This window comes from Tamandua tetradactyla, chromosome 23, assembly GCF_023851605.1.
Source record: "Tamandua tetradactyla isolate mTamTet1 chromosome 23, mTamTet1.pri, whole genome shotgun sequence".
In the NCBI taxonomy this organism is placed as follows: Eukaryota; Metazoa; Chordata; class Mammalia; order Pilosa; family Myrmecophagidae; genus Tamandua; species Tamandua tetradactyla.
Genome location: NC_135349.1, coordinates 53,111,345 through 53,136,780, shown reverse-complemented (window position 1 = coordinate 53,136,780; position 25,436 = coordinate 53,111,345). Strand labels below are relative to the sequence as shown.

The 25,436-nt window shown below is 39.9% G+C and overlaps 1 protein-coding gene and 1 pseudogene across 2 annotated transcripts in view; both read right to left on the bottom strand.

Annotated features, from left to right (window-relative positions):
* The window catches only part of ADCY9 (adenylate cyclase 9), a 215,169-nt gene that overhangs the window by 115,834 nt on the left and 73,899 nt on the right, over nucleotides 1-25,436 (bottom strand). The window lies entirely within an intron of this gene.
* LOC143667594 (transcription factor E2F5 pseudogene) lies at nucleotides 16,418-21,083 on the bottom strand (annotated as a pseudogene).

Genomic DNA, 25,436 nt, shown 5'->3' with positions numbered 1-25,436 from the left:
TATTTTAGAACCACACATACTCTTTGAGACCAAAGGAAGAAAGGTTTATTTGATCTGGAACTAAAATTTTCTGTAGTGCATAATCTAGCTCAACCTATCTGTACAGCTCATTTGAACAACTGAAACACAGGGAGCCCAGAATAAGAAAGAGGACCTTTAATCCTATATAGATTATTGTAATGCATGGATACATCCTAGAATATATTAAGCAGATAATCAAAATGTATTGGTAAAGTCCCTTGAGGGATGGGAGAAAGAATATGGAAGTATTCCCGTCAGAGAATCCCCAGATACTGTGCCAAACTTTAGGGACACCCAAATCAATAGGCCATGCCCTCGATTATGAGGTTTACTCTTATGAAGCTTATGTAGGTAGCATAGAAGCTTAGACTAACTATAGGCATGCCTGTGAGTTACTTCTGGAGGACCTCTATTGTTGCCCAGATGTGGCCTCACTCTCTCTAAGCCCAATTCTGCAAGTGAAATCATTGCCCTTCCCCCTTTGTGGGACATGACATCCAGGGGTGAAAGTCTCCCTGGTGACATGGGAGATGACTCCCAGAGATGAATCTGGCCCTGGCACCATGGGATCAACAATTCCATCCTGACCAAAAGGGGGGAAAGAAGTGTAATTAATAAAGTATCAGTGGCAGAGAGAGAGTTCAAAGAGAGTCGAAAGGCTACTCTGGAGGGTGCTCTTATACAAGCTTCAGTTAGACCTTGCTACCTATCATAACCTGCCAAGCCCCAACCAGGACCATTCTAGCCAATCCTAAAGAACACCTAGGGCAATATATAAGTTTCCACAAGGGTTCCATGCACTAGAATAACTCTCCAAAAACCTACAACCTCCAGATGGGCTCCTGGTCCAAATAAGTCCTGAAACCTAGAAAGGTTCAGCCTCTCCAGAACATCAGATAGTTCCATCACCCTACCCCATATTAGTGACAGACCCTTCCAATATGAAAAAGTTAGAATGGCCAACATCCAAACACCCCTAAAGAGAGGGACAGAAAGATCAAAGGTGATGGTGGAGTTACATAGTGAAGACAGGATTTAACAAATGAATATGAATGCTGAATCACTAAACTGATATCTCCTTTAGTCTCCAATATCTTAGATCAGCTAGAAGTTAAAACCTAAAATTGTGGAACTGTAACCCATGTCAAACTCTGAAATACATTCTACAACTAATTGTGATGCTGTGCTTTGAAATTTATTGTGTTTTTGTATTTGAGTTATTTTTCACACACAAAAAAGTCGATTGTGATGATAAAAAAAATATGTAAGTCAGAATTCTAGCCTCCTATAATCTGGAGCAGCTAGAAGGAAAAAAAATCTGAGAGGATTGTATCGTAGCCCATGACAAACTCTGGGATCTGTCCTGTAACTTCTTGTAGAAGAGTGCTTTGAAAACTATTGCTTTTTTATTTCTTTGCTTTGTATATATGTTATACTGTACAATTTAAAAAGCTAAAAAAAAAAAAGAAAAGAAAAGAAACTGCTAGTCAGTAAGGTCACAAGATATTTTTGGATGGTGTGGGGAACAGCTACAGAGCTGCAGTTGGTTCACTTTGGATGAGCAGGTTCAGGACGGAGTCAACAAGGCCAACTGCACACTAGCCTGCAGATGCTGACTTCAAAAATTATCTGCTTCCGACTATGCACAAAGCATCTTCGCCAGTAATAAAACCACTTTAGACCTTTGCAGAGGGTCTCTGGATAGGGAAGTCCCAAAGACACGAGGATTTTCCTGACCACCCTCCTCCCAGGACCCTGCTGCCCTCCCCCACAGACCCCTGCCTGTCCCTGCTTGCTTTCTTCCCAAAGCGCTTCCCACTGACATGCTACGTATTGTTCTAATATATGAATTGGTTTTTGACTCCCACATCTATTATATTTGGTCCACAAGAGCAAGCTATTGTGCCTATTTTGTTTACTGAAGTAGCTACAGAACCAAAATATTGCCTGGCCCAAAATATTCATTGAGTACAAATTTGGGGGATTAATTTAATAACAGAGACAACAGTATCAAGAAACACATGGAAATACTGATGGCCAATATGTGATTCCAGAATTCTGTGACCCCTTCCCCTTATCCCACACATCAAGATTGAAGTTTTCTTTACATATTCAAAGCATTGAAAATAGAAACGGATTTTTTAAATACCTGATTTTCTCATACTATTGTAGACTGCCAAGACTGAGACCTTACAGGGCTCGATTGGAAATAGTATTCACTTGAGTCATACCTCTAAAACTCTTAGACCACTTGATAAACCTTATTGGGGATGATGGATACACAAAGTTCCACTGCTAATGTACACCATGTATGGAATGTTTGTATGTTAAGAATGCTTGTATGTTTTTATGTTGTTTAAATAAAAATATTTAAAAAAACACCTCTCCTCAAGAAAAAAATGATAAAACTGGACAAGAGTATCAAAAAACCATTTCTGGACTCTGGAATGCAACCAAAAAAGCTTGCGACAAATTGAGAACTGTTCGTTTAAGGAAAACTCTGTACCATGGCCATCGGTGGCTCTGTAGCCTGGGGTGGATAGACAGGGTGGGGCATGCAGCAGCCGGCAGCCCAGCCCGGACGTGACAGGGAGACCCAGAGCAGGGGAGGGCTGCAGCAGGCAGGTTCACTTTCCCAGGGATTGTGCACTGGGAGGCCCAGCCACTCCCAACCCCTGGCCACAGTGAGGCCTCAGGCACAAGCAGAGGAGATGAGAGAAGGTCTGTCAGGAAGAGAAAGGCGAGGCAGGAGTGTCCAGGGCCTGGACTCGGGTCACGTCCCCACCCCACACGCAGCATTCTGGGCAGACGGCAGGAGGCCTCAGCAGCTCTCAGTAAGTACAACAGTGAAAACTTCCTGGCTAGCCACTAATCCATGCCGAGCAGGGACAAACCCCAGGAAGCCAGGCTTAAATGCAGAAACAAGGAACAAAAGAGTAGAATTCCTAGCGTCCGCACACTGCTCCAGAATCAGTCCAGCAGGTCACAAACAAAAAGAGCAAAAGGCAACAGCAACAAATCTGGATTTTGCCAAGGAAGGGAGGGGAGGAGAGCAGAATTTAGATTTGCTACAATGTATTTTATAAACTGTCCAGTTGAAAAAAATTACCAGGCATGCAAAACAGTATAAAAGTATTATGAACTAAACTCAGGGGAAAAGTCACCCATAGGGAGAGGCTCTGAGGGGGCCCGGCTATTGGACGTAGACAAAGATTTCAAAGTTGTTATTTAACTATGTTCAAAGAACTGAAAGTACCTGTGCTGGTTTGGAGCTGTTATGTGCCCCAGAAAAGGCCATGTCTTTTTCATTCATTCCTCTGGGGGCAGACCTGTTGAGGGTGGGACCTTCTGCTCAGACTACTGCAACTGAGATGTGACCCAGCCCATTCAAGGTGGGTCTTAATCCTTTGCTGGGGTCCTTTGCGAGAGGACCAAAGACAGAAAAAGCCCAGAAAGCTTAGAGAGAAATGCCCCAGGAGAAACAAGTGAAGAACCACAGGAGGTGAGAGAAAACAACAGCAGACCCAGAACCAGAAGAGAAGGGTCAAGAGACGTCACCACAAGCCTTCCCATGTGACAGAGGAGCCGTGGACGCCAGGAGCCTTTCCTCAGAGAAGGTATCTTCCTCTTGATGCCTTAATTTGGACATTTCATGGCCTTAGAAAGTAAATTTGTAACCTAATAAATCCCCATTGAAAAAACCAACCCATTTCTGGTATATTACACTCCAGCAGCTTTAGCAAACCAAAACACTGCCTTTGTTTAAAGAATTAAAAACAAGGTACAACAATAATATCAAATAGAGAGTGTCAAGGTATAGAAATCATAAAAAGGAACCAAATGAAAACTCTAGAGTTCAAAAGTACAATAACTTTTCTCCTTTAGGAAGCTGCTTAGGCTGAAAGGAAATGATACTAGACAGAAACTCAAAATCCACATGAAAAGACAGAGGATTAGTGACAGTAATTAGGCAGGTAAATATAAAAATGAATACAAATATTTTTCTCATTTTTACTCTTCACTGATTTAAAAGACAGTTATATTAAAAAAAACATGGAGCTTTATGATTGAGCTTATAACTGACAAAGATGTAATATACATATGACAATACTACCACAAAGTAGGAAGGAGGCTATGGGGCTCTAATGGAGCAAAATGTCTATATTTTACTGGAATTAAGTTAGGATTAATCTAAAGCACATCATAATAAGATGCATATTTTAACTCCTGGAGCAAACAGTAAGAAAATAACTCAAGAAAAATAGTTCTTAAAAATCCCAACAAATGAATTAAAATGGAACACCAGGAAATATCTGTCTGCACAAAAGAAGGTATTACGGAGGAATAAAGGAATGAAAAAAGACATGAGCCATAGAGAAAACAAACAGTGAAATGGCATATGTAAATCCAACCATATCAGTATTTACTTTAAATGTAAACACCCACATAAAAGGCAAACACTGTGAGATTAGATTTTTTAAAAAATCTAAGTATATAATGTTTACAAGAGACACAAAGAGGTTCAAAGTGAAAGGATAAAAAAGATATACTATGCAAATAAAACCATAAGAAAGCTGCAGTGGCTGTACTAATATCTGACAAAATGATGTCATTGGCAACAAAGAGGAAATATGTAAAATGATAACAGAGTCAATTTATCAGAATGATACAACTACAAGCACATTAAGTAAGCACAACAGAACCCTCACAAATATGAAGCAAATATGAAGAAATGAAGGGAGAAACAGCCAACCCTACAATAATATTTGAGATTTCAACACCCCATTTTCACTAATTGACAAGAAAAAACTAAATAGAAAATCAGCAAGCACATACAAGGCTTAAACAAACTGTCCAGCAGCATGGCCCAAGATGTATTCATTTCAAGAAACAACATCAAAATACACATTCTTTACACAGTGCCTGGAACATTCTCCAGGGAAGACCCAAGGCTAGGGTCATAAAACAAGTGTTGATATGTTTTAAAAAAGTATATTCCTTTGAAGTATGTTCTCCCCCACAATGGAATTAAATTAGATAAATCAACAACAGAAAGAAATGTGGGAAATCCTCCGATATTTGGAAATTTAAAAGCAGATCTAAATAATCCAGGAGTCAAAAAAGAAATCACATGGGAAATTATAAAATACATTGAACTGAATGAAAAGAAAAACACAATATATCAAAATTTATGTGACCAAGGGAAGTGCTTTGAGTGACTTTTATAATTTCAAATGTCTGTATTTGAAAAAAAAGAAAAATCTCATATCAATAACCTAAGTTTCCACTCTAAAAAAACAGGAAGAGACAACTAAACCCAAAACGAGCAGAAAGAAGTTAGTATAAAGATTACAGTAGAAAGCAACAAATTAGAAGGCAGAAAAATGATAGAGAAAATCAGTGAAACCAAGTGTGGTAGTTAGATTCATTTGGCAACTTGGCCAGGTGAAGGCATCTAGTTCTGTTGCTGTGGACATGAGCCAAAGGCATGTGAACCTCATCTGTTGCTGATTACATCTGCAGTCGTCTAGGAGGCATGCCTGCTGCAATGAATGATGTTTGATTTAATTGGCTGGTACTTAAATGAGAGAGCGCAACCTAGCAGCCCAAGCAGCTCAGCATACCTCATCTCAGCACTTGCAGTTCAGCCCAGGACTTTGGAGATGCAGAAAGAAATCACCACAGGGAAAGTTGTTGGAACCCAGAGACCTGGAGAGAAGGCCAGCAGAGACCACACTGTGCCTTCCCAAGTAAGAAAGAGCCTCAGTAGAAAGTTAGCTGCCTTTCCTCTGAAGAAGTAATGAAATAAATCCCCTTTTATTAAAAGCCAATCCGTCTCTGGTGTGTTGCATTCCAGCAGCTACAAACTAGAATACCAAGGTTGATTCTTTAAAAAGATCAATAGAATCAACAAATCTTTAACTAGAAGGACCAATAAAAAAAGAGAGATGACACAAATTAGAAAAATCAGGAATAAAAGAGTAGATATAACTACAGCTGGTATAGAAACTAAAAGGATTATAAGGGAACATTATAAGCAACCTTATGCCAATAAATTAAATAGAAGAAATGCATAAATTCCTAGAAAAACACAAATCATCAAAACTGCCTCAAGAAAAAATTTTAAATCTGAATAAATCTATACCAAGTGCGGAAATTGAAGCAGTAATTTAATATCTTCTGAACAAAGAAAAATCACACCCAGAGAGCTTCACTGGTGAATTCTATCAAATATTTAAGGAAGAAATAATACTAATCCTTCACAAGCTCTATCAGAAAATAAAAAACAAAGGACCCCTTCCCAATTAATTTTAATGGGTCCTGATAGCACAGCCAGACAAAGACAGAACAAGAAAACAAAGCTACAGACCAATCTCTCTCATGAACACAGACTTAAATCTCTTTTAAAAATTAGCAGGCCAACGTGGGACATGACTCCCAGGGACATGTCTGGCCTTCGCACTGTAGAATTGACAACACCCTTCTGCGGGAAAAAGAAGTGTAAAAAAATAAGGCATCATGGCCACGAGAGCTCAAATGGAGACGAGAGGCTGTTCTGGAGGCTACTTTGTGAAAGCTTCAGTTAGATAGCGCTGATTGCCATGTTGCTAAACCCCAACCAACATCATTCCTATTAACTCTTAAGAACACCTAGGGCTCAAACTGAGACTCTATAAAGGTTTCGTGCACTAAGTTTGCCTTCCTGGAACATATAATTCCCAGAGGGTTCCTAGGTCAGATAAATCCTGAAACTCAGAGGGACCAGCCTCTCCAGGATTATCAATTAATTACATTCCCCTACCCTTCAGTGTGGACACACCTTTTCAACATGAATAATTCAGAACAAGCATTCCCCAAAGATCCCTATAGTTTGGGAGAAGGATTCAAGAAGAAGGAAGAGGTATAGCAGAGAAAATGGGATTTAACAAACGAGTATGTCTGCTGAATTATTATATTAACATTCCTTCTAGCCTCCAGTGTTTTGGAGCAACTAGAAGGAAAAATCTGAGGTGACGGAATGGTGGCCCATGACAAACTCTGGGATCTGTTCTGTGACTGCTTGTTGAGAAGTGTGTTGGAGATTGCTTGTTTCTTTCTTTGCTTTGTGTGTGTGTATATATATATATATATATATATATATATATATATATATACACACACAATATTTTTATTGTATATATATATATATATATATATATACCATAAAAAAAAGTTTAAAAAAACTAGGCCAAATGCCATGAGACAAGAAATAGATTACATGCCATAATCAGGTAAGGTTTATCCCAGGAATGCAAGGGTTTTTTTACCTTTAACATCTGAAAATCAATTAATGAAACATACTATTAATAGTATAAAGGATAAAAACTCTGTGATCATAATAATAGACACAGAAAAAAAAGCATTTGAAAAATGCTATACTCATTCAGGATAAATATTTGCAACAAGTTAGAATAGAAAGGAATTTCCTCAACCCAATCAAGGTCATCTATAAAAACCTGCAGCTTCTTTCATCAACAGTAACAAACATGCCACACCAATGTTAAAGGTCAATAATAGGGGGGATAAGGGATATGGAAGGATCTGGGTTTTCTTTTTTACTTTTATTTCTTTTCTGGAGTAATGAAAATGTTCTAAAATTGATCATGGGAAAATATACACAACTATGTGATGACATTGTGAACCAGTGATTGTTCAGTTGGTGAGAACAATCAGTTGTTCACACTTCAGTTGGTGTGTACGGTGTGTGAATATAGCTCAATAAAATCGTATTTTTAAAAATGGACTTTTAGGGTGCACAGGTGGTTCAGTGGTAGATTGCTCACCTTTCATGCGGGAGACCTGGGTTCAATTCCTGGACCACACCCCCCCCCCCCCAAAAAAAGGACTTTTAGGGAATGATGAAATGCTGATTCAAAGTAATGAATTTAGTGAAATATTATCTGTCATTTAAACAAGTCTTTCTTGAAAAACTCCGCCAGTTTATAGTTGTAAACAACCAACACTAAAATTTGTCATTGTTACCTGAAAAAAAAAAATCACACAGCTAACATCCTATACACTGATGAATGACTGGATGCTTTCCGCAATCGGGGACAAGGTAAGGAGGTCCGCTTCCACCTAACTGTTTACTCAACACTGTGCTGGCGGCTCCAGTTGGTGCCGTAAGGCAGGAGAAGGGAATTAAAAGCATACAGATTGGGAAGGAAGAAAGCAAGCTGCCCTTATTCTCAGATGACATGGGTCTGAATGTAGAAAATCCTAGGGAGCATACAAATAAGACAACACAAAACTACTAGAACTAATATGTGAGTTTAGCAAGGGGATATAAGATCAATATCGAAAAATCAATTAATTTTCTCAGTACTAGCATGAGCGACCCAAAAATGAAATTTAAAATACGATTCTATTTATAATAGCACCACAATGAATAAAACACTTTGGAATAAATTTCACAAAAGAAATGTGAAACTATACACTGAAAAAGATAAAACTTCGTTGAAGTATTTAACAATATCGGAGACACCGTGTTCACAGATTGGAGGGCGCACTATCTGAAGAGGGCATTTCTTCCCAAACCAACCTGCAGACTCAGCAGAGTCCAGCGAGCTTTTTCTAGAAGTGACAAGAATGGCCACGAGCAGATAATGGTCAGGAGCTGGGCCGTGGGTCCAACACAGTTCATTAAAATATTCTCTTTACTTTTATGTATGTTTGAAAAGACCCATAAGAAAGTGGTTTTTGTTTGCTTAAAAAAAAGAAAAAGTACTAGAGGAAAGAATAAAATTAACACAGCTGACCTCCATCCTCTGCCTACAACCCACACCTGCGGGCTATAGCGGCCCTTGCTGGACTCCGGGGCACATGGTAGATGAGCTATTAAAGAGAAAGGACACACAGACTGACAAGGGGACAATGAGCAGATCACACGGGTGCCAGCTATAGCAGCTCCTGTCATGCAGGCCGTCACCAGGCTCAAACCCACAGCAACCTACAGCAGTGCCAAGCTGCATGTGCCAACCTCTGAAGACCCACATGCCAGGCTGGATGCTACCAAACGGCAGCTAAGAATTTACCTGGAACCAAGCCAAATATAAATTAGTGAGACTCTAAGATCAAAGTACCCAGGGCTTTAAAGCCACCATTTCTGACTTTTTGGTCTGGACTTTTCATCATCACTACCCCGCCCCACCCCATCCTGTCCAAACACCTGCATCTTCCTTTCACTTTCAGTTCATGCTATAAAGACCTGACCGGGCCGAAAGGGAAAGTCTTCATTTCCTTCCAAATATTTGGTGCTTTCCAATTGTATTCTTCTCCTCCCCAACGGAAAGAATACTTTACATTCCTAAGCACCATTCTTCCCTCAATTCAGAGCCTGCCGGCAAGGGCAACACAAGGCAGGCAGGACAGGTGTTACCTGTGACAGGTGTTACATCTGAAATAGTGGCAGGACCCGCACGTTACAGAGCAGCATCCAGCCCACAACTTGTTCACTCCACGCTGCAGCTTCTTACAGCCTGGGGGAGTCTCCTGGCTGCAGAGAAGGGGTCCCTGTTCTAAGATGGGGCAAGAATTTGTTTAACTAATCCATGATGGGCAACTGAGGAAGTTTTATGTACATCTCTTCATGGAACCCACAAAAAATATCTCAAACCAAGCCATCCTAAAGTTTTAAGAAGTATTCAATAGCTCTAATATAAATGTTTCAGAAACCTTTTCCGGGAAAAAATCCCCTTGGCTTCCTTATTGTGATCTAACTGCAGCCCTCCTTCCACCCCTTGCCTAAATCCACTGTGTGGATTCTCACCGTTCTCTGCAGCAGGTTTCACTTTTTAAGGAGACAGACCCTAATGCTTCCATGAGACCCACGGAAAAGCTTAATATCCCACTCTTGAGAATAACAAATAAGTCACATTAAAAACCTAGCTTTGAAAGATTCCCATTTGCAGGCACCAGCAGAATTTCAAAAATTGCCCAGTTAAATATAATTGTGCCTGCCCCAACTTTCTCATTTACACACAGTTCAGAGAAAGGATTTACTTTTCCACAAATTTCAATTTTCTGTAAATGGAGGAGAGATTTACTATTCTAAAGCAAATGTGGCTTTACTATCCACTTTCCTCATCTTTTATACAATTAAAGTGCAAGTCATCATCTGAGACATAATCAGAGAAAACTGCTATGCCCAGCAAGCTAAAAACTGAATTGACAACTTTAAAAAAAAACATGAGAATAATGGAATTGGGGGAGGGGTGAGGAGAAAAATGCTTCCCAAATTAGAAATATGAACTCCTGCCTGAAGTGCAGAGTTTTTAAAAAAGGAGATCATAAACAGATTGAAATGTTTATAACCAACACTACTTTGCAAGCATTGTAAGATACCAATTCCTAAAATCGTTCCCCTTGTACTCAGGCTGCTTGTGTTGGTCAAGCAAGTGACTTCCTCTCCCCAGGCTTCTATCAGAGAACATTACCTGACAGTGTGTCATCTGCATACCAGGACGCAGGTGCACACTGAGATGGTGCTGCTTCTAATTACGGGAGTTCTCAAATTAAGATCGTTCTGGCTCCACTGAGTTTTCATTCTCGGGCAGCTGAGCCAGTTTCAAGGCTAACTCGTCCTGGGTGACCCTGAACACACCAGACATATGTTTTATGGTCTGTTCTAAGCAGAACTGGACCCCCTCGTGAAGTTCCCAAACCACCACAGCCTCCAGGGGGACCATATGGAGCTGACCCAGCGTCCTCACCTCTTAGGGAGCCCTCTGAGCTAACCCAGGGTCCTCACCTCTTAGGGAGCCCTCTGAGCTAACCCAGGGTCCTCACCTTTTAGGGAGCCCTCCAGAGCTAACCCAGGGTCCTCACCTCTTAGGGAGCCCTCTGAGCTAACCCAGGGTCCTCACCTTTTAGGGAGCCCTCCAGAGCTAACCCAGGGTCCTCACCTCTTAGGGAGCCCTCTGAGCTAAGCCAGGGTCCTCACCTCTTAGGGAACCCTCCAGAGCTAACCCAGGGTCCTCACCTGTTAGGGAGCCCTCTGAGCTAAGCCAGGGTCCTCACCTCTTGGGAAACCTTCTGGAGCTAACAGGTCCTCACCTCTTGGGGAGCCCTCTGAGGCTAATCCAGGGTCATCCCTAATCAAGAGGACAGGATCCACCTCACAGGAGACTGATGTCCCAGGCAGCCACCGCTCCCCACCCCCACTGCAAATATTTACTCTGAGAATTCGTATGGCTGCGCTAAGACAGCAGAAGCAAATCACTGACCTTTTTTCAGGGATCAATGAACTCTAATAGGTGTACTACTGATGAAAATTTGATGCTGTCTTTAATTAAATAGTCTTGGGGGCTATTTCTCTCTTTCTTTTTTGGGATTTAAAGATCTTGAAACCAGAAGAGTTTTTCTCCTTGTGAGGAAAACAAAGTCTTATCAAGTCATGACTTAGGATTTAAGAATCATAACAAGAAGTAACAAATGCTAAACTCACGTCCAGTCAGACTCTGTGGACACTCAGGTTTATTTTGCGTTCCGTTTTCCTCACTTAGGTCCTTGAACACGCATTTCTACCATTTAGGATAACTCACATGTATAATGGCTTTTTAAAAGCCCTAATAGTTTTTTGCTAATAAAAGCAATACACATCTGTGGTAGAAAAACTGAACAGTGGGACAGACCCTTGAATCTCACAACTAACAACCACTATTTGTAGATTTGCGTGTCCTTCAATACAGATACTAAATACACATCCTCTCCAATGTATCATTTTTTATGAAAAGTGAGATCATGCTTTACATACAATATAGAGCTGGCTTCTCTCATCAACACTATATGGCCATCTTGCTCCCATCGGTACAGACGGGTCCACCTTGTTCTCGCAGATGTTTTCAAGTATTCCATTGTACAGGCGCTCCATAATTTCCTGAGTCTTCATTTGAGAGACATTCAAACTGTTTCAGGAATCTGCTAGTATAAATGAGATAGTAACAAAGATGTCCTCCACATACCGCTATACTTAAGTCCACACTTACGCAAGTCTTTCCATAGGATGTGCTCCTAAAGGAGAGCAGTGTGCACATGTCAAATTCTGGCAGGTGGTGCCAATGCCCTGCAAGAAGTTTTTCTCAATTTGCACTCCTACCGACAGTGTTTCGGTAGGCCGGTATTCTTTACACCCTCATCGACGAGGACAATAATCAACCACTTCATTTCATTCTTATGTCAGTTTGTCTCTTTGGTTACCAGGGAGCTGGGCATTTAGACTTCCATATGACTAGCTGGGTACTTTGAAAAGTTATTAAACTTTCCCTGCCTTTATTCCCTGGGAGTGAAGTGGGGCCTAAGGGTAAAATCTACCTTTTCGGGGAACCATGAAGATTTAAGGAGAGAAAGCATACAGGACACTTAGCATAGAACTGGCACACAGTAAGTAGTAGAGTTTGTTGAACAATTAATAAATGTAATATTTTATCAGGTTGACTTACTAGAGTTTCCTCAGCAATCATCTATTGGTTGAAATCTGAATGATGTTCATTTTTTTGCTATTATCAATTGTAAAGCAAAAACGAAAGAAAATAAAAAGTAGAATATAAATATGAAACTATTTTTGTCTTATTTTTAATCATTCTAAAACTGCACTAGTACATTAGCTGCTACACACATGCAGATATTCAACTTTCAATTAATTAAAGTTAAATTAAAAATTCAGTTTCTGCCTCACAATTTACAAGCCCTCAACAGTCACATGTGGCTAATGGCTATCATACAATATGGTGGGGACATAAAGTTTCTCCATCATTACAGTAATTTTAATTGCACAGCACTGCTCTAAAAGGAAACTGACTGTCTAAAGCAAAAAAATGGTAACAATGTGTTATAAGGTATGCTGGTTTGAAAATATTTATGTTCCCTAGAAAAGCCTGTTTTAATCCTAAACAATCTTGTGAAAGCAATGGTTTCTTCTAATCCCTATTCAGTACTATAGGTTGGAAACTTAATTAGGTTATCTCCATGGAAATGTGACTTGATCAGTTGTGGGTATTAAATTTGATTAAAAGGAGACGTGTCTCCACCCATTCTATGTGGGTCTTGATTAGTTCATTGGAGTCCTATAAAAGAGGAGACATTTTGAAGAGAGTTCTCTTTTGAGAATAAGGGGAGAGCCACAGAACCACGACAGAATGAGGAGAGAACCACAAAGTCCACCAATCAGAAACCTTGAGAGATGAAGAAGGAAAACGCTTCTGGAGGAGCTTCATTAAACAAGAAGCAGGAAGAGAAAGTTAGCAGACTTTGTCACGTGCCCTTCCAGCCAAGAGAGAAAGCCTGAATGTCATCGACATTCTTGAACCAAGGCATCCTTCCCTGCACGCCTTAGATTAGGTATTTCTAGAGACTTTCTTTAATTGGCCTTAGAACTGTAAACTTGCAACTTATTAAATTCCCCTTTTTAAAAGCCATTCCATTTTTGGTATATTGCATTCCAGCAACCAGCAAACTAGAACACGGAGTTTATCACATTTGTAAAATACAGCATCGAGACAACAATAGCACAAATAATAGAGGTCTTATAAGGTTTTCATACTGTAGGTCAAATGGTATAATATTATTTGAAGGCAGACTGTGACAAGTAAAAGATGTATGTTGTAAACCTTGGAACGATCATTAAAAAAAGAACTTAGAAAAACAGATAGAACTAATAAGTTAAAGAGGAGACAAATGGAATCATTAAAAAACAAAAACAAAACAGCACTCAACCCAAAATGAAGGCTGAAAAGACGAAAACAGGAATAAAGACACAGGCCCAAGACAAAATAGTTGCTCCCCAAAGCCAGACTATACACTGTTAAAGTTGAATTTTACTATAGGTAGACTGCACTTCACAAAATCTTTGTCATTTTTTTTAAAAAGACAAATATTAGCAGGGAGTCTTTATCCTGTTAAATTAATTCATTTTCACCCCCACCACCACAAAAAAAAATGGTAGAAGATTTAATACTTATTGAACTACAATATGCACAGAATCATTTTTGAAAAGTGCTAGGCTCATATCAACTGCAAAATTTCCACAAAATATGCAGGTACAGGCATCTCTTGCTTTAAGAGGGGTGGGTGGAGGTGTCCCTTGCTTGGGGGTAGGGGCAGTCATTACCATTATCTGGGAGATGACCCAGAAAACACTTGTGAGGGGGCAACTGTTTCTAGATAAGCAAAGCAAGGTGCAGAAAGGTTAAGCAACTTGCTACTAATCCCAACTCATCAGTGAGAAAGCTAGGATTTAACTGAAGTCCAGATTTGTCTAAACCCAAAACCATCCTTTTAATCACCACACTAGATTCAACAGGACTCTACCTTTGGATAATTTATGAACTGACTCAAAAGGACAGTCTTCTAGTTTGCTAGCTGTCAGAATGCAATATACCAGAAACAGAACAGCTTTAAAAAGAGGGAATTTATTAAGTTGCAAGTTTACAGTTCTAAGGCCAAGAAAATGTTTCAATTAAAGCAAGTCTATAAAAACGTCCAAATCAAGGCACCAACAAGAGGTTACCTTCACTCAAGAAAGGCCAATGAAGTTCCAGGTTTCTCTCTCAACTGGAAAGGCATATGGCGAACATAGCAACGTTGGCTAACTTTCTCTCTAGGCTTCTTGTTTCATGAAGCTCCCCTGGGGGCTTTTTCCTTCTTCATCTTCAAAGGTCTTTGGCTGCATGGACTCTCATGGATCTCATAGCTCTCTCTAAAATGTTTCATCTTTTAAAGGATTCCAGTAAACTAATCAAGACCCACCTGGAATGGGTGGAGTCACATCTCCCTCCCCACAAGTGGACATGCCACATCTCTGTGGAGATCGTCTGCAGTACTGAGTAGGGATTAAAAGAAATGGCTGCCTCTACAAGATGGATCAGGATTAAAACATGGATTTTCTAGGGTCCATAATCCTTTCAAATAGCACAGGCAGGATCTGCTAAAACAGGGCTGGGGTGCTCTAACCCCAGTCTTTGCCTATTATTTTCCTTGGAAATGCCTGTGGGGTTAAAAGTCGGCCAAACTCAATACTTGTTTTGTCCCAATGGTCCTAATAAAGTACTAAGCTATTAGGTGAACAAACAAGACATGAGATTGGGAATGGGTGAGTTAACACAGCTTACAGGCTTGCTTGCTGGTCACTGGAGGACCCCAAATTCCAAACTCCAGATGCACAGGAGGCTCTGCTCCCCACCACAGAGCGGCACTGATCCCCTCATCCAAGGACACAGAGCAAAAGCACACCAACTAGCTGACTACAAGGAGAAAGGTTAAACAGTGACAGGAAGGAAATGTTAAATATTACTTGCATGGAAAATCCAAAAGGTGAGTTTGAAACTAACAAAAACCGCAGTAAAACCGTTTGACCTTCAAGAACGGCTCTATGTAGAAGATCAACCAAGTGAGCCCAAAGAGCATAGTCCCACGTTGAGAAGGGAGCACAAAGGGAGTCACTGGTTTATGCTGTTAACTATAGTTTAAAGAAAGCAAGGATGGAGGACATTTTGAGAACTGTGACCCTAACGCCGAATTTGTACTTGTTTGAATCCCCAAATTAAATTTTTAAACCCAAGAGGAACATTATAGTGTAAGTGATGAGGAAAAACTGGATCTATTTATAAGAAATTGACTTTACAACAAGCATGAAATCAATGAACACATAAGCACTGAGACCCTGCCACGTGCCACCCACCCGTGACACAGTAAAGGGAAAAGTGTCCTCAGAAAGCTTAAGGTACAGAGAAGAAAACAAATCCCTACCATGAGCACAGAGCAGGGGACAGTGACTCCAGGGGTTAGGGAAGGCTTTAGGAGAAGGTACTGGAGCTGGTTCTCAGGAGGGGTGGGCTAAGGAGGACCTCATGCAGCTGGGAGTTTTTTGTAGAAAGGGATGAATTCCCAGTCTGGAAAAGCTGTCTGGAGTCTGAACATGCTGACATACGTCACTGAAAAGGAAAGCTCATAGGTACAGAGGAGTACGTCAAATGTAGCATACAATCATACATGCAAGGTTCCGAACTTAGGTTGAGGCTTGTGCTCATCAATGACATGTCTGCTAGAAAAGCTAATCAGAGCTAAAGCAAAAACACAATGTCAAACACAGGGTTTATGGGGGTAAGTAATATACAGTCTATAAAATTCTCCCATTAGGCGGGCCGCGGTGGCTCAGCGGGCAAAGTGCTTGCCTGCTATGCCGGAGGACCTCGGTTCGATTCCCGGCCCCAGCCCATGTAACAAAAACGGAGAAACAGAATACAATAAAACAAGAAAATGTTTAAAGATGTTTCCCTTTCTTCCTTCCTTCCTTCCTTCTATCCTTCCTTCCTTCTCTCTGTCTTTCCTTTAAAAAAAAAAAAAAAAAAAAAAAAAAATTCTCCCATTAAAAAAAAAATGTCAGCAGATGGTATAATCTAGGAATGCCTACAACATATAATGATAGTGACCAAATGTGCAAATTTAAAAATGTTTCTGCATGAGGAAGAACAAAGGAATGTCAATAATGCAGGGTGTTGAAAAGAGAAGGCAATTAATATTTGAAAACTTTAACATATGTGTGACACAAGCAAAAAATGTTTATTTGGTACAAAATTTATATTTTGACTAGTGCATTTCCTAATATAACTTATGTGGACAGCTTAATCGAACACCATAGTACTTGGAACTTTGCATAGGGCATGAGATTTTGTAGGTTTGTCCAGAGTGATGCCCAGATAAATCCTGGAGCAATTTGAACAGTGAATAGGGAAGTATTTGCAGAGTCCCCTAGGGGGAATGGTGAGAAAGGGGGAAAATTCAACTTCCCCAAGTGGAGAATTCTTGATATTCTCACAGGCAGTGGGGACAAACAAAGCAATAGGCCGAGCCTCCAATCTTCAGGTTTGTTCATATGAAAATTTAATCCCACAAAGGATAGGCTAAGCCTACTTAAAATTAGGCCTAAGAGTCACCCCCAAGAGAACCTCTTCTGTTGCTCAGATGTGGCCTTTCTCTCTCTCAGCCGACACAGCAAGCAAACTCACTGCCCTCCCCCTCTCTACGTAGGACATGACTCCCAAGGGTGTGGACCTTCCTGGCAACATGGGACAGAAATCCTAGAATGAGCTGAGACTCAGCATCAAGGGACTGAGAAAACCTTCTCGACCAAAAGGGGGAAGAGCGAAATGGGACAAAATAAAGTGTCAATGGCTGAGAGATTCCAGAGTCCAGAGGTTATCCTGGAGGTTATTCTTATGCATTAAATAGATATCACTTGTTTAGTTAGGGCATAATGGAGAGGCTGGAGGGAACTGCCTGAAAATGTGTAGCTGTGCTCTGGTGGCCATGTTTCTTGAAGATAATTGTATGATGATATGGCTGTCGCAGTGTGACTGTATGGTTGTGAGAGCCTTGTGTCTGATGCTCCTTTTGTCTACCTTATTGATGGACAAGTAAAACATATGAATTAAAAATAAATAAATAATAGGGAGAACAAATGTTAAAATAAATTTAGTAGATTGAAATCCTGGTGATCTGTGAAGGGGAGGGGTAAGGGGTGTGGTATGTATGAATTTTTTCTGTTTTCTTTTTATTGATTTTTCTGAATTGATGCAGATGTTCTAAGAAATGATCATGATCATGATGATAAAAATACAACTATGTGATAATTGTGTGAGTTATTGATTATATAACAATGGAATGATCATATGATAAGAATGTGTTTGCATGTGGTTGTATCTTAAATAAAAAATTAAAAAAAGAGAGAAGTAAGAAGTATGGTATGTATGAATTTTTTTCTGTTGTCTTTTTATTTCTTTTTCTGAATTAATGCAAATCTTCTAAGAAATGATCATGACGATGAATATGCAACTATGTGATAATATTGTGAATTACTGATTATATATGTAGAATAGTGATCATATAAGAATGTTTGTGTTTGTTTTTCTCATATTTTTAAAAAAAATTTAAAAATTAATTTAAAAAAAGTGTCAGCAAAAGAAGAGATTAATGTTTTGCATCTTTTCTCTCAAAAAAAAAAAAGCAAAAACTCCAATTTCCTACCTCCCATCCAGTCAGCTTGCATAATCTATCACCTCGTACAAACAGAGAGGGATGGATGATTTACCTTGCAGAGGAAAAAATAGTAAGTTTTCACCTCCCTGGCCAAGCAGGTGTTACTATAACAGGGGCACGAGGAGAGGGACTCTGGGGTTTTAAGAATAGATCTGAAACAGTCATGGGAAAATGAAAAATGCATTGAGGGCCCCCAATGCATTTAACTGATCCAAGATACACTGACAAACTAAGGAGATGCTCATTAGTAAGACTTCAAAAAGATCCAAATGGCAGCGATAAATGAGAATTAGCGTCCTCTTTATATATTTTCCATGGCTTGTGTGTGGAAAAGTGATTTCAATGGTCTGGATTAGGGAGATGAAGGCAAAACGTAAGATTACTCCGAGAAGTTACTGGTTCGTTCAAAGAGCACTCACCCAGGGTCACAACTGTGTGGAAAGGCACGGTCACAAAGAGTCCCAAAGACAAACGACTCCGGGCATTTACTGGTGCTGCTCTGCCCTCGGGGCCACGGCAGACATCAAACACCTTCCCCAAGTTCTTGGGAAGCCAATGAACAGCGTGGCCAGCAATGAGCACATAATAAATCGGCCAGCACTTCCATTACGATGATCACTTCCTGCACTTGTCATCACCCTTGTCTCTTCTTAGGAGGGAAAACACACAACACACACGCAGAAGAACTACAGAATCAAATGTTACTACAACTCTAAGAGGAAAAAAGGCATATATATATATTTTTTTAACTTGTATAATTAGTTTATTCGAATACCATAATTACATGTAATCTTTTTTTTTAATACAACTTCATTTTTAAAAATCTGTTAATGTACGGTATCGGCAATTTTAAAAACAGACTATGTAATAATGAAAAAAACTATGTAAAGAGATCTTTCTTATAATCTAGGAAAGTGGAATGTCAGAAGTCAACAAATATGCGAACTTAAAGTGCTAAAACTTAAGGCACTTTATAAAATCTGTTCACTGAAACAGTTAATATGTCCAGTTTACATCCTTCACTTATAAGTGGCAGTGAATGCCTGATTGTATTGGAAGGACAAAGAAATATGGACAATTTTGTGGCAGTAAAAATATAAGACAAGTGAAGAGCCCATGGATTTTGTTTTTGATGACCTAAAGTCTTTCAACTTTCCTCTCATAAGAGAAAAAAACAAGGATTCAGAACTGAAAGACAAGTTGGAATCCTAGAATGCAGTTATGGGGTGGGGGACAGGGGTGCTTATCACTTTTTCCCCTGAAGCAATTAGAACCCTTTGTTTTATGGTTGAAGTTTTGTGAAGTAAAACATAAAGTATTATGGAAGAACACTTCAGAATCTGTGAACCAAAGAGTGTTATATCCATTATTTTAAATTCTCAGGTTATTAAGTCTAAAATGTTACACAGAGGTAGATAACTCCCAAGTTTCCACAGAATCTAATAATTTAGTATCTGGACATCAAACAAATCACAAACTCCTTCATTATCATCTAAATTAAAGTTGTAGTCAACTACCAGAGGAGGAGAAAGTCACAAAAGAGGAAATACACCAGAAGACATTAACTCATCAATGATCCCTCCACCAGTAGGTCTTGCTGAAGATATATCTGGAGCTGGCGTATGCGGAAGGTTCTGGCTTCCTGCAGAAGCAGCTTGCTCAGGCAGATTATGATTTGCCAGAATGAGTTTCTGTGGAGTCATGGGAGTTGAGGACTGAGAGGAAGGTTGTGTGAGGTCATCAGGTGGGGGAACAGGAAAAAAAACAGGCTTAGAGGAACTGGACTCTTTACTTATGAGTATCACGTGGATAGGTCCTAAATGACTCTTTAGATTGATCTGGTTATTTCTTTTGTTCATTCTGGCCCATTTCCAGAATAGGTACTTCCAGCTGGGTACCAGAAGGTGCTTGAATTGCCAAAAGTTTATCACCGTTAAAGCAATTACGGATGTCTTTATGAGTTTCATAGGAAAAATCTATTATTAATGAAGTCATCCATCACATTCTTGATGCTTTGCTGGAGCCACAACTTCTGCTGATCAAGTTCTCTTTCCTTCATTTCTAGATCTTCAATTTCAGCTTTAGGATATATTAATCTATCAATGACTTATTTAGTATTACATCCAACATCAACACCTTTCCACTGATAGTTTTGTTTTGTTTTGTTTTTTTACTTTTTTTTCAATCAAGTCAATTCCTTCCCAGACATTGGTGATATCATAAATTTTTCTTTTTTGTCTCTCAGCCAAAGTATCTGCAGCCACTTTGAGATCGAGGACACCGTCCTTGGCCTCCTGCAGCCGTGACACAAACTTGGCGGTGAGGAATCCCAGGTTTTCTTGTGCCTGTTACTGCCACCCCCAGGGACCCCAAGATTTTTCAGCTGCAGCCACTGGCCCTGGCTCTGGCCTTGGCTCTGCCCTGAGGTGCCTGCTGGCCCAAGCTCACCAGATCTGCCACCACCACCATGTTCCAGACGGCTCACCATCCCCACACCCACAGCCACCTGCAGGGTGGGCTGTTCAGTGGCCACCCCCATAGTTGCCCGCCAAGAACCAGACAAGGGTCACGGGTTCCAGCTGCCTCTTTTTGGAAGGCATACTCCTTCAATCCAGCAGTAAGGGAAGGTGTAGACTCTTCAAGGGACTGGTTTCTCATTCCAACCAGGTTGGACGCTTCAACTGAAGCCTGCCAGGCCCCATGTTCACACTGCTATTTCCACCGCAGGAAAAGGGAAGCAGCTGCTCACCTGACACAGGACTGGCCAGACTTCCTCTCCGTGCATTACAGTCATCCTGGCCAAGCTGTGGTTGGACTTTAGCTTTTCCAGTAGATGACAGTATATCAGGATCACTACGCTTCCTGAGGAGGAGGGGACCAAGTCCAGTTACCACATCCCCCTCCTGCCCTCCGGCTCCTCCTGCTCCTCCTACCGTTCCTCCCAGCGGGCAGCTAGCGGCGGGGGCTGTAGGCGGTCAGGACAGCAGCTCCCCTCCACATTCGCAGGGGGGCCCCACCCTTTGGCGCCGCCCCAGCCCCCGCCCGCGGGCACCGGGGCAGCGAGCGCCCGACTCCCAGCCCGGGCCTGTCCATCCTGGGCGCGCCCCATGCTGGAGGCGACATTCCAACCTCTCCACTTCCAGCGCCCCGCCCGCCACCGGCCCCATGGCCCGCTCAGAAAAGGCACATTTTTGGCCTTTACGTGTCAATTCAGGAAAAAGAAATGAGGCATTAAGACTGAAAAGGAAGACTTTAAATTTATATGATTTTCTGCCAGAAATATCTAAGACTATCTGATTTTTAAAATCAGAACCAATAAGCATTCAATTAAGTGGCCAGTCATTAAAAAATAATAAAATGTGGACCTTTTCGGTTTCTCAGTTAAAACACACTCATCACACAACACAATAATCTCATGTCTATGTATTTATCCACGAGAAATTAAAACATTTGTCCACAAAAGACTTGTAAATGTTAACAGCAGCTTTAATCATACTAGCCCAAAACTGGAAAGAACCCAAACATCTATCAACTGATAAATGGACTTAAAAAGAAAAAAGGAACCCTCCCCCTCTCTGTGTGGGACATGACTCCCAGGGGTGTGGAGCTTCCTGGCAACGTGGGACAGAGATCCTGGAATGAGTTGAGACTCAGCATCAAGGGACTGAGAAAAACCCTAGAATGAGCTGAGAATTAACATCAAGGGATTGAGAGGAACTTCTGGACCAAAAGGGGGAAGATTAAAATGAGACAAAGTGTCAATGGCTGAGTGATTCCAGAGTCCAGAGGTTATCCTGGAGGTTATTCTTACCCATTAAGTAGATATCACCTTGTTGTTCAAGATGCAATGCAATACCAATCAAAATCCCAACAACTTATTTTTCAGAAATAGAAAAACCAATAAGCAAATTTATCTGGAAGGGCAGGGTACCCCGAATTGCTAAAAACATCTTGAGGAAAAAAAACGAAGCTGGAGGTCTTGCACTGCCTGACTTTAAGGCATATTATGAAGCCACAGTGGTCAAAACAGCATGGTATTGGCATAAAGATAGATATATCGACCAATGGAATCGAATAGAGTGCTCAGATATAGACCCTCTCGTCTATGGACATTTGATCTTTGATAAGGCAGTCAAGCCAACTCACCTGGGACAGAGCAGTCTCTTCAATAAATGGTGCCTAGAGAAATGGATATCCATATGCAAAAGAATGAAAGAAGACTCATCTCTCACACCCTATACAAAAGTTAACTCAAAATGGATCAAAGATCTAAACATTAGGTCTAAGACCATAAAACAGTTAGAGGAAAATGTTGGGAGATATCTTATGGATCTTACAACTGGAGGTGGTTTTATGGACCTTAAACCTAAAGCAAGAACACTGAAGAAGGAAATAAATAAATGGGAGCTCCTCAAAATTAAACACTTTTGTGCATCAAAGAACTTCATCAAGAAAGTAGAAAGACAGCCTACACAATGGGAGACAATATTTGGAAACGACATATCAGATAAAGGTCTAGTATCCAGAATTTATAAAGAGATTATTCAACTCAACAACAAAAAGACAGCCAACCCAATTACAAAATGGGAAAAAGACTTAAACAGACACCTCTCAGAAGAAGAAATACGGATGGCCAAGAGGCACATGAAGAGATGCTCAATGTCCCTGGCCATTAGAGAAATGCAAATCAAAACCACAATGAGATATCATCTCACACCCACCAGAATGGCCATTATCAACAAAACAGAAAATGACAAGTGCTGGAGAGGATGCGGAGAAAGAGGCACACTTATCCACTGTTGGTGGGAATGTCAAAGGGTGCAACCACTGTGGAAGGCAGTTTGGCGGTTCCTCAAAAAGCTGAATATAGAATTGCCATACGACCCAGCAATACCATTGCTAGGTATCTACTCAAAGGACTTAAGGGCAAAGACACAAACGGACATTTGCACACCAATGTTTATAGCAGCGTTATTTACAATTGCAAAGAGATGGAAACAGCCAAAATCTCCATCAACAGAAGAGTGGCTAAACAAACTGTGGTATATACATACGATGGAATATTATGCAGCTTTAAGACAAGATAAACTTATGAACCATGTAATAACATGGATGGACCTAGAGAATATTATGCTGAGTGAATCCAGCCAAAAACTAAAGGACAAATACTGTATGGTCCCACTGATGTGAACGGACATTCGAGAATAAACTTGAAATATGTCATTGGTAACAGAGTTCAGCAGGAGTTAGAAACATGGTAAGACAATGGGTAATTGAAGCTGAAGGGATACAGACTGTGCAACAGGACTAGATACAAAAACTCAAAAATGGACAGCACAATAATACCTAATTGTAAAGTAATCATGTTAAAATACTGAATGAAGCTGCATCTGAGCTATAGGGGTTTTTTTGTTTTTGTTTGCTTGTTGGTTTGTTTGTTGTTGTTGTTTTTTACTATTAATACTACTTTTATTTCTTTTCTTTATATTAACATTTTATATCTTTTTCTGTTGTGTTGCTAGTTCCTCTAAACCGATGCAAATGTACTAAGAAACAATGATCATGCATCTATGTGATGATGTTAAGAATTACTGAGTGCATATGTAGAATGGTATGATTTCTAAATGCTGTGTTAATTTCTTTTTTTTTTTTCTTTCTTTCCGTTAATAAAAAAATTAAAAAAAAAAAAGATGTAGTGGAGAGGCTGGAGGGAACTGCCTGAAAACGTAGAGCTGTGTTCCAGTAGCCATGTTTCTTGATGATGATTGAACAATGATATAGCTTTCACAATGAGACTCTGTGAATATGAAAACCTTATGTCTGAGGCTCCTTTTAGCTACTATATCAACAGACAAGTAGAACATATGGAATAAAAATAAATAATAGGGGGAACAAATGTTAAAATAAATTCCATTTGAAATGCTAGTGGTAAATGAAAGCAAGGGGTAAGGGGTATGGTATGTATAGTCTTTTTTTTCTCTATTATAATTTTATTTCTTTTTCTGTTGTCTTTTTGTTTCTTTTTCTAAATCGATGCAAATGTACTAAGAAATGATGAATATGCAACTATGTGATGATATTAAGAATTACTGATTGTATATGTAGAATGGAATGATAGCTTAATGTTTTGTTTGTTAATTTTTTTAATTAATAAAAAAGTTTAAAAAAGAAAAAAGAAATGATAACATAGTGATCCTATTGTAAACGATGGACTATAGTTAAATTTAATAATTTAACAATGATTAAAATGTTCCTTCATGAATGGTAATAAATGTGCCACACTAATGCAAGATGATACTAATAGGGGAGTAAATGAGAACTCTGTATCTTATGCATGATTTTCCTGTAAACGTACAATTTCTCTAATAAATAAAAAGCCAATGAGAACCTAATGACCAATAAAAACATGACAACTTAAAAAAAGAATACAATTCCACAATAAAGAGGAATGAACTACTGATACACACAACAACATGGAAGCATGTCAAAAGTTTCCAGTTATGTGACATTCAGCAGAAGGCAAAACCAGAGGGACTGGAAGCAGCGGGTGCCATGAGCAGGGTAGGGGAGGGAGGGACTGTAGCGGGTCCATGGAGCTTTAGGGGCCAATGGAAACTCTCTGCAGCTTGAATGTGGTGGTGTTAAGGCAACTGTTACAATTGTTAAAGCACATCCAACTCTCTGCTTAAAATGGTGAATTTTATTATATGCAAATTATAACTCAATAAAGCTGATTTTTAAAAGCCTGACAGATTTACTGGATATTAGCAGTTAGAAAATATAATCAGAAAAAGATCCTATTCATATTGGCAATGAAAAATAATAAAACTTAAGAAAAATTTAAGAAATATGTAAAAACTCATGAAAAAAAACCCCACAAAACTTTACTGAATATAAGTAGAGAACCAGCCCAGATTGCTGGATAGCAAGGCTCAAAATTATAAAGACGTGAAATTAATCTATAAACTGAAAGAGCTAAAATCAAAACACCAATGGCAGCTTGTAAAGAAATGACTTGATAGGTCTGTTTTAGTTTGCTAATGCTGCCGGAAATGCAATATACCAGAAATAGGTTGGATTTTATAAAAGGGATTTATTAAGTTACAACTTTACAGTTCTAATGCCATAAAAGTATCCAAACTAAGGCATCCATAGAAAGATACCTTGACTCAAGAAAGGCCAATGGGTCCAGAACAGTTCTATCAACTGGGAAAGCACATGGTTGGCATCTACTGCCTGCCCCTTTGGCTTCTGGTTTCAAACAGCTTCCCCGGGGGCATTTTCTTTCGGCATCTACAAACATCTCTGTGTCAGCTCTGAGCACTTCTCAAAATGGTTTCCTC